This window comes from Rhamphochromis sp. 'chilingali' (assembly GCF_963969265.1).
Source record: "Rhamphochromis sp. 'chilingali' genome assembly, chromosome: 18".
Classification (NCBI taxonomy): domain Eukaryota; kingdom Metazoa; phylum Chordata; class Actinopteri; order Cichliformes; family Cichlidae; genus Rhamphochromis; species Rhamphochromis sp. 'chilingali'.
The window spans coordinates 24,873,047-24,887,678 of record NC_137945.1 but is presented as its reverse complement, the minus strand read 5'-3'; positions in this window follow the sequence as shown (position 1 = coordinate 24,887,678).

Genomic DNA, 14,632 nt, shown 5'->3' with positions numbered 1-14,632 from the left:
GGCAAACACAGGAAGAAAGGTGATTTCTTAACAAACCATAAACTGTCCGTCGCTTCATCATCTTTGAGGAGGCCCTGTGATAGCAACCATTAAAAAAAACCCTGTAGGCTCTTTTATGAACTCCCCCCCCCAGCGCCTGTCTCTCTGAACATCTTTCTTCCTCTTTCCTCTGTTCTTGCCCGTCTTTCAACGCAGTGCTCTGTCGATCAATAAATACATTTGTTCAGACGTTTACATGCATCCCTGTCTTGTTGGTGCCTGTGTTCATCCATGCGTAGTCCTCGCCCGCCACCATTCCTTGCAGTATTAAAGTCGCGCTCGCGCAGTCGTGACACTACAGGTTGACGCTGGGAAAATTTTAAAGATGATCAAGGAACTTTTTTTTTTAAAACTTTAATCTATCTGCATTTGACTATGAATCAGACATACCTGTGAGATCTATAATGCATCCTTTTTGGCAATTTCACCCCCTCCAGTGCTGCATATGGAGTTTGATCATATGCCTGCCTTTCATGCCATTCCTCCCACATCCATTTAGAGATCCTTCATCACTCCTTCAGAGTGATGAACGGAGCCATTTTCACTTTTCTCTTTGTAAAGAAATAGAATAGTTACTGTCAGCATGTGGAGTGTGACAGATGAAAACCATCTTCCAATCTCCCTCAGGTCTATTCAGGGGGCATAGAGCCTTTCTCCTCATACCACAGAATAGACCATCTTCATATTTCTGCAGCTATAAACCACCTCGGAAAGGACAGGAGAATTTCAAACACAGCACCATGTAGAATGAGATTGAATGAACCAATCAGCGGCACCTCTCGGCCGCAGCACGCTCAGCTCTGCATCTGCACAGAAGTGCCCATTTGGTGTCGGCTAGCTGTGCACGGACTGCTCAGACCAGACGGGCTCGTAATCTGTTTTCAATTTCTATCATTTCCATCATTGGTTCCAAATGGGATTTTTTTCCTCCATGGTGTACCTTCTCACTGAAATCTGCTTAGAATAACACCTACATGCATATGAAAACATACCCACGGCATAGTGTACATTCCAGACACTCAAATGAGACACATTAGGCCTTTGTTGAAAGTATTTCAGCACTGTTGTAACAGTATTCGATTTTTTTTTCTAATTGCTGACATTCTGTTTAGCCTTCCCACCATGTTATGACTGAAAGCTTTTGAGTTTGCGCTTCCCCGACTGTCTCCCGCATTGCTCTTATACGTGCCGTGTTCACATCAGTAGCTTCAATGGTATGGGGCTGATGGATCGAAACAAAAAGGAAAGTAGGTTTAATACAGAGCAGGCCTAAATGAAGTGAAGAAAAAGTTCTATGCTGTGCTTTCACTTGCTTCCTGTTGGGTCCATTTGCGATCCCTCCTACTGGAGTTTGCATTTAGTTTAATGGTACTGCAAACACAAGATGGCACAACCTACAATTAGGTATTAATGGAGCAGCAGACATTATCTTACTATGCAGATTAAGGTCATATAGACTCAGTGCATAGAACTTAAAGGCCATCTGCTTATCAATTAAACCCTGATCCTGCTTTCAGCTATGAAACCTCTGCTACTTTGAGGTCTCCATTACTGTCTAACTTTGCAAGCAAAAACCTTCCACTAATATTGCTATGGCTAATTATAAAGACAGCAACTAAGATGCATTTCAGCATAAGAACAGGCCTACAGTGTTTCTCTTCTCCGTCACCTTTTCTAACCGCGCTGCAGTTAATGTTTTTGGGGCGTTGAGTGTCCACCAAGTAAGTTAGCAACAGTTGTCAATCAGGAAATACACATGGGAAGAAATGGCTGGTTGCTTGTGGATATTCCAAGATTACCTAGGTAAACCTCTTGCGTATTTATTGCTAAGTTATATGTCAACCCTCTGTTCTCACTGGTAACTGCTAACGTCACTCCCCTGTATTTGAAATGAACTTTTATCGCTTTATCATCACTTGTTGTCAGCAACAGTTGTTTCAGCCGTAGTTGCTGAAAGTTCCTGAATGTCCTTGACTTTGTGGGGTGTGTAGTCATCACTGCTGTGAATCGCTTCGAGTGTGCGTGTGGCTTTAGCCTGCGAGGCCCAGCTGGGAGCAACTCGAAGAAGCGTCATGGAGCTGTTCTCTTGTAGACTCACCACCTGCAGGAGGCGCTATAGTCGGCGTTCATGGGCATAATTCTCAGGTCTCACTTTGAATTTATAATGTTTTTTTTAATTTTTCCTGATGTCCCCAGTGTTTCTCTATCTTGTCTATTTATGTGTGCCATCATATGACAGAGTATTAGGGCCACATTAAAAAAAAATATGTAATCTACCATTATGAGAAATTAGTCAAAATTGTATTTTGAGAAAAACTCGAAACGTGGAGATTAACGTTGTTGTTTCAAGACAAACAAGACTTTGCTATACCCTCTGAATTTATACCCTCTTTTCAGGGTCGTCGGAGCCTATCCCAGCTGTGGGCAAGAGGCAGGGTACACCGTGGACAGGTTGCCAGTCTGTCACAGGGCTAACACACAGAGACAGACTATTCACACTTTAGAGTGAATGGGCACTTTAGAGTTTCCAGTTAAACTAACAGCATGTCTTTGGGAGGAATACATGCAAACACGGGGAGAACATGCAAACTCCACACAGAAAGAGCCCAGCCTGATGATGACATTGAACGCAAGACCTTCTTGCTGTGAGGCAACCACTGTGCCACAGTTTGTGAACTTGTACTTCAGAACTGGTTTTAGTTACAAGGAAGGAAATGATTTGTTTGAGCACATAAACACAGTGTGGTGTTAAGTGTGAGGACGTAGTAAAGAAGGTGTAGACAGCTGCATCTGGTCAGACGGAAGAACACACAATCTTGGAAGATTGAAATGGCTTGTAATGAACAGATTTAAGGTTATCAATGGTTATATTGTGCAAGAAAGAGGATGTATATTGTATCACAAGTTGGCTGATGAATTTGTTTCAGTTTTTCATCTAAGTCATTGTGTAGAGGCTACAGCAGCCGCGGCAGTCTGTCTTGAGACAACAACGGTATTCTCCACATTTCAGCTTTTCTCTCAAAAATAGTATTTCGACTTTTTGTACCCTTGTCTTTCTGCTTTGCGCTTCCTGTCCAGTCACTTGTGTGCTTTCCATGCTTTTACTTCCTGTCTTCTAGTACTTCTACATCTTTTTACATGTGCTTCATTGTCGTCACAAGTGTCTGTTTGACGTTTTAATGCTTCATGCGACTGTTGTGGATTTCTGTTTAGTCTTTCTACATGAGGAGACATTGTCAGTCGTTTTTATAGGGAGCGCTTGTTTGGTGTAAAGTTTTTCATGGTCATTAACATAATAAATGGAGTTCTTCGAAACACAATGAAATAAAACCCAAACAATTTGCATGGCAATAAAGACAAAAGAGGTTCCACACTGCTGATGAAGGGACACAGCACTCTTCAGTAGTTGATGGAGAGAGCTCACCTAACTCATATATACTGTGGTGTGAGCCTCTATGGGCCACTTTTTTCTCTTCTCCTTCACAGGTCATAAGTTCGGACATTGTTGCAGTCATCCTGTTGAAACTGCCCCCACCAGCTTCCATGTTTTCAGTTGCATTCTGCACTGCAGCAGCTGGCCGTGGCTGAAGCTCACAGGGAAGGCCATTGCACATATGACCCTGTCAAACTCAGCATTAAGGTCAACTCTTACTTACTGCTGTTGATGTTGGATGAAAAATTCCAAAATGTCAGCTTTGCAGGGGCTCAGGAAAACTAAACGTAGCACTCGCACTATATGTTGACCTTATCTTAACTGCAGTGCATTTTGTGTTTTTAGAGCCACTCCACAAACTCGAGTGTCTGCCAAGTGAGTTAGCTACAGTGGTCAGTTCATTCAGGAAATACAAATAGGATCACCCAAGTTCATTATTTCCAATTGTGCATTTTGCTGCTGTAATCAGGAATTGCTTTAATACCGTACGAGAATGGAAAGCTCAACGGGCAGCAACATTTGCCACGGGGAGGGGGTTGGGGATTTTAATTCTGTTCATGTTAATCTTTTCTGAGGCAAAAATTCCAGACTAATGAAATATTGTTACAAGACAGGTATGCAGGGTAACATTTGAGTCAGCACATTGTCAGTGGTGGAAGGTCACGACTCTGTAAGCTGTGGTGATGCTTTCAGCGACTGCTGCAGATATCATCTCTGTGCGGCGGGCCGCAGTCCCAGAGGACATGTCGTCCGTGGCTTTTACCCTCCACTGTCCTCTGCGTCTCTGCGGGGCTCTCATTAGAGAAGCAAACACATTATCCACACTGGCTTCCATATAGACAGGAGGAAGGAGGAGATGGAGAGCAGGAAGTAATGATCCACAGTGTCCAGGTAAAATTAGCTCCATTAATCACACCATTGATTTGGTCAGCTGCAGTAAACAATGACCCTTCCTTTTTCTCCTTCACAAGGAGCACTTATGAACTTCTAAGAGACTGGCGTGGGTCTCTGGTTAACTATAAATGATATGTTTTGATCGTGAAGAAATAGTTTTTATTGAATTGTCTGATGTTTATCTGGAGGTTGTTTTCTTCTGCTGTTTACGTTTCTTTAGTCTGAGGGAACAGTCGATACCTGTCTACGTGTAGATTAAGAAGAATTGGGCTTAAAAACTTTTTCCATCCCCTGCTCATTCAGAGAAGAGAGACTCATAACTTACTTGAAAACTTTTAAATCTTACTCTTCTATTGCCACCTTAGTCCTTCCTCCTACCAATAGATTACCTGTTGTCTTTTAACCCAGACATGCGCTGTGAGATTTAAGAGGGAGATAAAAAAAAATATTCACTTTGATTGATGCTCACCTTACCGAAGTGTGTCACACATAAACCGAATGTCTTTCCTTCAGTCACTCTGATGCTTTCTCCACAGAGGTTTCACTGTGTCTACTTGTGTTCGTGACAGTTTTCATAGTTCACAATGTGACCCAAAACCTAGAGGCTTTGTTTTGGCAGTCATGGCCCCCACAAACATGAAGCCATCATTGTTTCAATGATACTTCATCTACAAGATAGAAGCTGTATCTGAATACATTATCTGCATTTAAAAACACATTTAAATGCATGCATTGTGCGTAATAGTTGTGATCATCCGCACCACATTTGGAAGTGGTCAGGCTTGGAAATCACAACCAGTGTAACTCTTCTTATTCCTTCACTTACTGCTGCTAGCAGAAAAGTGAGATTTAGTCATGTCAAAGGTGTGCGCTGTTTTTGACGTCACGCGCCACGTTATTGCTTACATGAGATTAATTTCAACAAAATACTGTTGCTGTTGATCCTGCTATCTGCAGTTTTTACACGCTCACATATACACACACAGTTACCGGCCCTCCATTAAGAAAGACAGAGGTGTCAGAGTGAACTTAGGACGTGGCTTCTACATTCAACACAGATGCTCTCACAAACAAATCCCGACGCCAACATCGTCGTCGGTTTTGAATATATATATTTTTTCATTTATGTATGCTGTATGCATTTTGTTCATTCCTAAATTGTGAGTCTACACCAGCCAAAATACTGTTTTTAGTAATTAACATTTGAAATGATGAAGCCACTTGAACAATAACACAAAATTAGCTGCCTTCCCATAAAAACACAAAAACTTTTCAGAAGTACTTAAGGTTTTGTCCGGGCCCAAAACCCTGTTTACTTTTTCCCTCGCAGGCTTCTAGACTCCTGATTGGCCAACATTTCTATACGGTTAGGATTTGGCATGTTCTTGACAGCGTTTGACTTCGATTTTTTAAAAACTGCACATGTGGACAATGTAAAAAAACAACGAAAACGTAAAATCTTCTTGTGTACGTGTGGACATCGTCTAAGTCACAACAATAGTCACCTCAAGGTGCTTTGTATTGTAATGTAAAGAGCCTATAACAATACAGAGAAAACTCTGGGGGCAATCAGGAGCCCCCTGTGAGCAAAAAATTAGTGACAGTGGGAAGGAGAAAAATCCCTGTTAACAGGAAGAAACCGCCAGTAGAACCAGGCTCAAGTAGGGGCAGCAATCAGAGGTTGTCACTTTGCAAGCCGTCGTGCTGCCATCTTTATTTTTTTTAGAGAGAAGAATCTTTCCGCTGGCAGGACTTCCGAACAAATCAAATCTATTCTATATGTTTTCCTAATTGTTCTGTCAGGAACATTTAACATCCTAACTGAGTTCTAAAGTTAGCTCTTAGGTTTTTTGCAGTTTCTCCGAGCATCTGCGTTGCACAGTCTGCCTGTGTGGTGAATGTCTTGCGATTTTCACTCCAAGGAAAATTGCAGCATAGTGTTAACATGCACCTGAATTCACACCAGAAAACTGCCACAACTTCTGTGTTTATAGAGGTGCTCACACTTGCTGATGATCAAGTTATGAAGTGCACTTCATTAGCAGCACCTGGCTCTTACTTACCCTCTGTGCCTACAGTAAGTGGAAACTTTCTTTTTCACATGACTTTGTATGGTATTAAAATGCATCACAAAGCCCAAGCAAAGCAAATTCAGTGAAGAGCCTGTGTTGTATTATTATGGACATGGATGATATGGAGCATTTTTGTACTTCATATCTGTTTCACTTGAGCATTTTTAGAGCAGTAATATCATTTTATGTCTTATCCATAAAGTCTGGGGTTATTTCTATTGCTCTACAATGGTAGAAATGTTAGTGTGATTATTAAGGTGTTATGAACGGCTGTGTGCAGGCAGGAATAGGACCCAAGGTGCAGACAATTGGAGGCAAAACTTGAACTCAAAACAGCTTTAATGCTAAACTCAAATGTAACATAACTGGATATATCAAAATAAACTTACACCGGAAGACTGACAGAACGCACAGCAAGATAAGGGTAGATCATGACACAGACACAGAAACACAGGGCTTAAATACACAGAGGGAGCAATCAGGGAATAGGTAACAGGAGGGAAACACAGCTGGGGCAAATCAGGCCTAACGAGACAAGGGGAAGCAAAACCAGATACATTAATAGAATAGAATAGAATAGAATAGAATAGAATAGAATAGAATAGAATAGAATACTTTTATTTGTCAATTTCTTCAAATGTACTTGCCATACAAAGGAATTGAAATTACGTTTCACACTGTCCCATGCGTAGACATTGACAACAATAAGGTGCAGATGCACAACAAAAACAGCCCTAACAATAAGGTAATAAATAATAATATAGTAATATAAATAGTGCTAAAAGAAATACTAAAAATATATATATAGCAGCAGGTGTGTGCAATTGCAATGCAAGTCAGGAATGTTTTCAGTTCTTGGTTCAGAGAGTGTTTCCTTGTTGGAGAGTGTGCGTGGGGGGGAGAGTAGAGTCCAATCTGTCTTCCTACACTTCTGCCAATCTGGTGATTCTGCTGGCTGGGAGCCGGGAGGGAAGAGAGTTCAGCAGTCTCACAGCCTGGTGGATGAAGCTGTTGGTGAGCCTGGTAGTGCGGGAGCGGAGACTTCTGTATCTCTTTCCAGAGGGCGGGAGGCTGAACAGACAGTGCGCGGGGTGGGTTGCATCGTTGACAATTGTGATGGCTTTGCGGGTGAGGCGAGTGGTGTAAATGTCTTGCAGGGAGGGGAGTGGTACACCAACTATCCTCTCAGCTGTTCTCACAATGCGTTGTAGAGCTTTTCTGTTATAGTCAGTGCAGCTACCGCCCCACACAGTGATGCAGCTGGAGAGGATACTTTCAATAGTTCCTCTGTAGAATGTAGTCAGGATGGGTGGTGGAGCACTTGCCCGCTTGAGTTTGCGCAGGAAGTAGAGGCGCTGTTGTGCTTTCTTGGCCAGTGATGCTGTGTTGGTGGTCTAAGAGAGGTCCTCACTGATGTGCACCCCCAGGAACTTGGTGCTGCTCACTCTCTCCACCGCAGCGCCGTCGATGGTCAATGGGGGGTGACAGGTGTGGCCTCTCTGGAAGTTGACAATAATCTCCTTGGTCTTACTGACATTTAGCAGGAGCTTGTTGTCTCTGCACCACGTGGTCAGGAGCTCAACCTCTTTCCTGTAACATCAGACATGGACCTTCAAAATAAAACAGGAAACATAATGCAGACTGAACTAAAGACACAGACTCATATGCAGGCACTGCAACAGAGGGAACAAAGACATGGGACCAGGGCAGACAGACACTGACTGGACACGGGGATATAGCAACTAAGGATTACACAGAGACATAAACCATAAGACATAAATCTAACGAAGAAACCAAAGAATAGAAATGATAAATAATACAATAAACTCAAAACCCTGGATCAACCACCCAGGCATCCTAATATAAGGCGGTTAATACATTAAAACAACATCTTAATAGAACCCAACAGTTGTTCTCAGTCGTCTCCACTCATATGACAATGAATAAATTGCTGATATTTAAAGAGAAGCTTTCATAAATCTGTTTTCTTTGGCATGAAACAAATGCTCAGAGTTATTTTAATATTTATTGGAAACAAAACTCACTGATCCTGTGCATCAAATGCACTTTATAAATAAAGTATCCTGGTACTCTTACATGTAATGCAGTTCAAAAATCTCTTTGTAACTCTGCCATTTGCACTTTGCATTTGAACCCCTCGAAACCTGCCTTTTTGATAAATATCTTTCAGCAGCCATACCCCAGTCTGATACAAAGCTTTTAGCTTTTAGGGCCCAAACCTTGATGATATCAGCAGGGCTATTTTATTTCTTCGATGATGGAGTGCTCCCTTACAGAGCTGTAGTTGACATTATGTAACTGTTTTCATGGAGCAATTAGCACTGGTCATACTGAGCTCCGTGTTTAAAATAACCGCAGCAGCCTTTCATAAAAGTTGCCACGGTGGCTTTGAGTGCTACGAGTCCGCATTTTGACCCTTACGCGAGTGGATACAAGAGCGTGAGAACATCCCGAGAGCAAAAATGTCTGTTTATTTTTTCCTGCGCTGATTTCACAGCTTCCTTTGACAGTGATAAAGTTTTATCAGCAGGAGACATGGGATGCAATCTTTTCATGTTCAATGCTCCCATTTTTGAGGGCCTCAGCAACAAATCTGCTAAATCAACACACACCCCAGACATCCACCCCACCCCCGTCTCTGGCAATTATTTTCTGTGAGGGGAACCTCAGGCTCAGGAAGTTTTACGTATTTCAAGCAGCCCGCAGAGGCTGGCTGCACAGCTACTCGCTGGCAATTCATATTATTTGCTTTCTCCTGCTTTGTCTCAAACCTCCATGTGACGACGATATGACCGCTCTGGACTTTTTGGTACCAGCGGGATTATGGACCCTGGTTTGTTTCCAGAGATCGGTAGATCAGCATTTTTATTTTTTATTTTTTTGCTCAAATCTCAGGCAGTTGGGATAAGATCTGCAAAATTTTGCAAGCCTAAATCAACCACATCTATATCTTAATATCTAGCAAAAACGTTTTAGTCTTGTTAGGAAGCAGGCTTCGACTACACAGAGTCTCTGAGGAATATGTAAAGGAAAGGAAGTGAAGGTTAAAATAAGATGACAGCAGGGTGCATGAGATAAATGACTGTGGGAAAGAGAGGAGCTCCACGAAGCAGTCAACCTGATGTAAATGGCTCTTCACAAAGGAAATGCGGGGCTTTGCCCTTGTAACACAAAGTGCATGTTATGTATGCTGTACTGTGTGATCACACAGGAGCTGACAAGGAGCACTGAAGAGTACTGCCGCATGGTGCTCTACTTACAGGAGGCATGTATGGTCAGTGGCCTGAATAGTGTGAAATGTGTGTGTGTGCACTGTGTACACCAATCTGTGTTATGCCTGAGCACGGGTGTGAGTTCAGCATGAGTCATGGGCATACTGATGTGTTGGTTTCACACTCTAGAGCATCCAGTTACTGGGTCATACAATGCAGCCTTCACCTTTAGGGTGCATACAGTATATGCATGCTAGATCCAGCCCAAATTGGCAACTCACATTCAAACCCCAAGGTGCAATGGTAAATATTTGTAAAGGTTTGCACAAATTTACATTCTGACACCTGCGACCCTGAGCAAATAAGAAAACTGGTGGATACTCAGATACATGCACAAAGTGCTTTCTTTCTACATTTTCCTGGCTTATTTTTCTGAAAATAGGAAAAGTAGGTTCAGCTATAATATTTTATTTCTGAACCAAATTCCTGAAAAGTCAAATCTAAGAAATAATTAGAGCAAATTATAGACAGAGGAGCCTTTCCCTAATTGGATGTAGGGGCGGTTTTGCTGATGGTTTTAACTAGGATTGAGTCGCTAAGGAAAATGTAAAGGATGCTAATCTCCTTTAGAGAAAAATATTGTGACTGTGTGAGCCGTGCTGGGCACAATTTGTGATAATTTGCCCGATTAATGAAATCTTATATATGATTTATAATATAAATAAACACTTTTTCCTGTTTCTTGTAATGAATGCCTGATAAATAAATAGGACTTTTAGCTAACAGTGCTAAAAACTTTTTCCTGTTCTGTTAAAGAATATCTGTGAAGCTGGTTATCCATGAGCAGTGTTGAGGTGGTTACTCAAATAAAGAATCTTATAGCACGTTACTCATTACTTTTCTTTAAAGTAATGCAGTGTGTTACTTAACTACTTGCCAGAGAAAGTAATTTGTTACACGTCCTGTTACATTACTTTCTCGTTACTCCATAAAGATGACCTGGAGCGCACTGTCACATAATTATCAGGCTACAGAGTCAGCAAACGCTCAGGTTTGTCATCACTCTGGGTTCTTGGGTAGCTTTGTGTTAGCATGCTATCTGTGCAGACACATGCGTATATATATATATAATACATTTGATTCTGTCCTGAATGCAGTTTTACCTTTACCACAGCGCTCTTGAGCAATAACAATTAGTGTCCATATCTCCACTCCTGCTCCACAATTTTCCTCCATGTCCACAGAAACGCGTTACATTACTGCGTCACTGAAAACTATAATGTGTTGCACCCAGCACTATGCACAAAGAAGCTCTTTCATTTGTTGCATAAGTCACTTAAAGTAAACTTTATATATATATATGAAATGTACATTTGTCACTCACCTCTTTTCACTCTCTGCATGTTTATACACCACTTTGCATTTAACCATTAGTGATTATTAATCTCTGGCTCTTTTCAGCAGTGTCTGCTACTTGAAGTTTCTTCCTGTTAAAAGGGAGTTTTTCTGCCCCACTGTCGCTAAGTGCTTACTCACAGGAGAGCTGATTATTAGGAATTTCTCTGTTACTGCAAGGACTTTACCGAACGATTTAAAGCACCTTGAGGTGACTGTTGTTGTTATTTTCTACCTATATTAAATAAACTGAATTGAATGAAATAGTAGCAGTAGCAAGTAGCTCACATTTCTCTGTGAAGATGATAAACAGATGCCGAATGGTGTGATTTTAACATAACACAGGCAAGTGTGCGCATAGAACAAACTGTTTTTTGGCACAACGTGAGCAGCATTCAGAATAGTTTTTTTTATAACGCTATGATGAAACAAACTTACTGGAGTGGTGTCTGATGTAAATCATATGCTATAACCTCGCTAATCACTACATTTCAAATCAGGGAGATTGGGGTCAGCAGTGTTAGGAGGCGCCTCCGCCACCATCACCAAAGCACCGAATGAGGGGACATTGTTTGAAAGAAAGATGTTTAGTCCGTACAGTTACAGGGGATTGCCAAATCAATGCAAATTTGCATATAAGCTCTGAAAAGTTTCTGCAGCGGTTTTGTCTCATTATAGCAGTGTGGCTGGTTGGCCTGAATTTGTTTTGCTCTGCACAGAGAACACGTGCCAGTTAAAGGATGAGAAAGGGTTTGCTTCTACATACATATTCTTTTCTGGTAATTGGGAAGTCAATACGATATTGCTTTTGCTCCATTCAAGGTGATGAGGTTGTTGCAACCACATTTTCTCCTCATACTTTATATTCTGTGAAGCATAAGAAAATATTTCAATTCACTGCCTGCTCTATAATTCTTTATCTAATAGAAATTGCTTAGCTACAGTCTTTTGATTGAAGGTGCTGTCACACTCATTGGCAATCTAATTTAGCTTTTTGTTTGTTTTCATAAACCCTCTTGTAGATGATAGTTTGACAGAAACTGCACAACAGTTTTGTTGTAGTTTCAGATCAAATATAAATATAAGAAAGGAAAATAAATAATATCTCTAAGATATCAAGTTTAAAGGGTTTTAAACCGTTTTCTGCCAGAACACCACAGCTGTAGCACCAGATATTAGGACCCACTAAAAATGTTATCATCTGACATTTAGATATAAGACTTCTCACATTACTGTATTCAACTAATGTTGTCTTTTATTTTTGTGGTTTTTTAATAACATAAAGCAACTTTCTTCTTTTTCTCACCCTAAGCTTGTGCAGTCATGTAGGTCTCTTCAGAGCCGCTATCACACTAAATGCTTTCAGGTATTTTCATCCTTAGCCATTCACACTCCAGGCTATAAAATATACGTCTTATCCAAAAGCTACTTGAGGTAAGGTGTTCTAGTTAAGGAGATAAAACTGTCTTTGGGTTGTAGAAACACTTTTCCATAGAGACTCTAAACCACTAAGGAAAGGTGTATTCTTCAACTAGTTATTAGTGGTTGTGGGAGGTTGCTCACTGATGCAAGGTGAAATAAATAACAAAGTAGGGTGCAACATCAAAAACTTTCTTGTGATGCACTGGTTGTAAGCAGATTTCTGTGGTTGCTCTGGCTTGCATGGACAATTTCTACTCTTGGAGATGTGTGAGATTTAGAAGTGTAGAATAAAAGATGGAAACAGAAAACATTCATGGTCAAAATTAAAGTTGTGCCTTACTTTTTCCTAACAACTGGCAGGTGCTGATGGGTTACTGACTGTTCTCTTGGCCTGAATGAAGGGGCTTTAGTAGTTGATTAGCTAGCGACAGCCAGCAGGCACTTCCAACAACAATTGTGATCTGTGGTTGCCAGATTGTAACTAAACAGTGTCTAAGTCTCTGTGAATAAGGCATAAGAAGACTGGTCAGCATGAAACATACCAACCATCACAACCCTCACATGACTGTAGTAGAACCTTTATAAAGACCTGGAGGTTAATCAATTTAGAAAGAGAATGTTGTTTGTAAACTGTAGAAATCAACCAATGTTGGCTTTTATTCACTGACACGTGCAGAAATAATTACAACCTCTTTACATGAAGGAAATCACTCTTCAAGGTAGCGTGTGTAAAATCTCACCACTAGATGTCAGTAGATTGTGGTCAGAGGAATTCTGATTTCTTACCCCTCCCAATTCAAGTGCATAATCCTATCTACGGTGGCAGCTGTAAGACAAACAACTCTGTATCTACTCTGGAAGAGGCTGTAAATCTTCAAGAAAGGAGTCACATATATCTGGGTGACAACAGCGACACTAAGGTGAATTGTTAGCTGCTGTTAGCCAGCATTAGTCAAACTTTCTTCGATGTAGATCTATCAGAGACAAACAGTGATTTGTATAGGAAACCTTACTTTAGCTTGAATAACGTTATTTTATAACCAGGTGTTGCTTAACCCACTCGTTGTCACCTGTTCAGAGATGGGACGGATACACGTCTAATCTGCTAACAATAGGTAATTGTGATAATATCAGGATTAAATACATGAGCCCAGGTATGTTTTCATGTTAGACTCGTGACTTAAGCTAAGGAGAAAGACATTTTATTAAGATGCCAGTGGGGTTGTCTCTTGAAGAGGGACCTATGATAAAACCTATGTTTTATATTTTGTGTCTGAAAGTGCAGACTTGCATTAAAATTTGCCTCCAAAGCAAACCTCTCCTCTGCCTTTGGCGTAATATGTATTTGTCTGTAGCCACATATATAATACATGATTGGGCGAAACAGTGATTTCCATCTCAGATACTGGGTTCAAGAGTGTGTGTGAACATGGTGATTTTCATATGATGTATTTTTAAAGGGTTAATTTAATAGAAAGTTTTGGAGAATTTTGTTGGAATTACACACAAATCAGTGCAACTAACTGTACCTTAAAAAAATACAGTGTAGGGTATTACAGGTTTGCTAAAGGCATTTAGATGTTCCATAATACTTCAGGTACAGTGTTCAGTGCACAGATAAATAAGTAAGTAAAACTTTATTTATTTTTTCTAGATCACAAAGTGCTTCACACAAGGATAACAAAGTATAAAACAAAACAGACAACAGTCAACAGATGTGACAAAAGTGAAAACAATTTGGCAAAATACATTTGCAAACATAATTTAACTGCACACCAAAACGCACAAACACACACAAAAAACCATAACAGCTATGGAAAATTATGGAAAGACTCGTGGTTTGTTGCTGCTTTACTACCCAAGGGCTGGATGCTTTGCAAACCTGGACCTGGATTCTATCAAGAACACTTCCAGGTGGATGCCAGAATAGCAGGTAGGTTTGGCGATGCAGCAATGACCCAAGACTAAAAACAAATTAACATGAGAAACAACAAGTTTTTTGGAATAAGCTAGTCAGAGAGATGCGATGGGAGTAGCACAACCTGAAAAAGATCAAGACGTAGCAGAGATATTGACTAACTGAAACAGTTTAATAGCAGGAATAATCAAAAATTGACCTCATTATTGTGTACAAGGCTCATAAG